Source organism: Palaemon carinicauda, chromosome 15, assembly GCF_036898095.1.
Source record: "Palaemon carinicauda isolate YSFRI2023 chromosome 15, ASM3689809v2, whole genome shotgun sequence".
In the NCBI taxonomy this organism is placed as follows: domain Eukaryota; kingdom Metazoa; phylum Arthropoda; class Malacostraca; order Decapoda; family Palaemonidae; genus Palaemon; species Palaemon carinicauda.
The window spans coordinates 26,511,851-26,514,350 of NC_090739.1; positions in this window are offsets into that span (position 1 = coordinate 26,511,851).

Here is a 2,500-nt window from a genome sequence, read left to right on the forward strand (position 1 = left end):
ATAACTCTGAAGATCTCCGTGCAATCCCTGATGCAATCGCTGCAATGAGGCAGCAAATCAGTGATGCAGTAGTGCAGCAAATCAGTGACGCAATCGCTGCAATGAGGCAACAAATCAGTGATGCATTGGGTCACCAAATCAATGATGCCATCGCTGCAATGAAGCAGCAAATCAGTGATGCAATGGCCCTGCAAATCAATGATGCATTCGTTTCAATGGGGCTAAAAATCAATGAGATAACAAATCAAATTGGAGAGTTGAAGGGAAAATGTAATAAGTTGAATGACCCCACGGACCAACCCCAATTAATACATGAACAACCCTCAACTGACCCCATGCCCACCTCGGGCCCACAAAACACCATCTCTGGCCTGCCGGATACAGGGCCAAGGATCGTTACGAAGCAAACACCAGTCTTGGATACCACCACTTCCCCCTCCCCATCGTTAGACAGAAGAGATTCAAGCGAAGTACCACCCACTCCTACCTCTCCCCCCTCCCCCCCCTACGACCGACTCATATGCCAGAGCGCTAATGTCAAATGCCCAAGAAGATGACGAGGGATGGCAGACCTCCCGGCGAAAGACAAAGTCCCTACCCGACCGCAACCGCAGTCAGGTCAACCAGCATTCATCCGGGAATATCTCCCCTCACCACCGCCCAAAGAGATGCCACGTCATTGTCCACAACCTGCATTCCTCAGTGACTGAAGATGCCATCAGGCTACATGTTAAGAAATTAACAGGATCAGACCCCCTCATTCTTCATAGCCTAAAGTGTAAGGTAGAAGGTCGAGTTGCATACAGGGTTTCCTGCTTATTCCATCATCGGGAGGTCCTTGTAGGTAAAAACTTTGGCTCTGAAATACGTGTGTCCTTTTATAATCTTAAGAGAGACCAGCCTCCCCCAGGGACCCTAAACGCCCAAATTGATCTACAACAATCAGCCTCACCATGCAACGCCCCGGCACCTGCCACACCCACACCCCCTGAGATTTCTGCTCTTATCTCCAAAGGTCGACGAAATTCATGGAGTCATTAAGTATTTTGTCTTGGAACATATACAGGATCAAGCGGAATTTACCTGTCCTTAATGAGTTCTGCAATGATTTCCGTGGCATTATTGCACTGCAAGAAACCTTACTCCTCCCCCATGACCTGGCTATCAGTGATTCGGTTCATGCTGATTATAACAGTTTCTCTGTCTCGTCGATGGTTACTCACGACTACATCATTCAAGGTCGTCCGAAAGGAGGTCTCTCATTTCTATGGCATAGATCTCTGGATAAGTGCGTGAAACCAGTGACGTATCAAACTGACAGACTTCTCGGCCTGCAAGTAACGATCGAAGGTAAAACCATATTAGTGATTAATGCATACTTCCCCTGGGAGTGCCAGTCAAACTTTGATCAGTATTGTATATTACTAGGAGAAGTCCAAGGTATTATTAATGATACCTCCGCTGACCATGTGTGCATTATAGGAGACTTTAATGCGCACCCATCAAGACTTTTCTATAATGAATTACAGCGTCTCTGTTCTCAACAATATCTTCAAATTAGCGATGTTGCCATCCTGCCTCCTTCCTCCTTTACTTATATACAAAACAGAAATGATATGCCCATCACATCCTGACTTGATCATTGTATTACCACTGACCGCCTGCATAGCTCTATCACTGAATGTATTATACGATACGACCTTTCGACTGCATTCGATCACATACCCTTACAGATCACATTTCACACACCCTCCCTCCCGGCGGTACCCATTCAAAGGGAGAGGCTACCATCCATCTCATGGGATTTCTCTAACCTCCAAAAATCCACTGCATTCAAACGCTTATCTGAAAGTAATCTCCGCTCGATAACTCAACCTGCTGAAGCCCTGCTCTGCAATAATCCTAATTGCCGCAACGAATAGCATAAAACAAAACTAAAGGAATTCTACGTAAATATAATAAATGCCTTACGGAGCTCGGGAAGAGACACGTTTAGACTCTCTAGAGGTAACCATCGAAACATACCTGGTTGGAATGACTTAGTTAAAGACCTCTATGCACACTCTCGAGAAATGTTCCTTCTTTGGAGGAATGATGGTAGCCAGAGAGAAGGTCCCCTTGCTCTACAGATGAGACAAGCGAGAGCCCAGTTCAAACTTGCTCTTCGTCAATGTCGTAGCAACGAAAATCAGCTACGAGCCGATGCATTGTCCAGAAAATTGACCAACCATGACTTCCCCCATCTTTGGAAAGATATTAATTCACTAAACCCAAAGTCAAACAAATTATCCCAAAGAGTAGGGGATGCAGTTGGCGAAGAATCCATCGCAAGAATGTGGGGAGATCACTTTAGTACCATCCTAAATTGTATAAATGACCAAGATACCCGAAATGAAGTGGATACTCTCATCAATGTCAATATGGATTTTCAATATAGTGACCGTATCTCCCCAAGTGACGTGTGCAAGGCTATTAAGAAATTACCTAGTAACAAGGCACC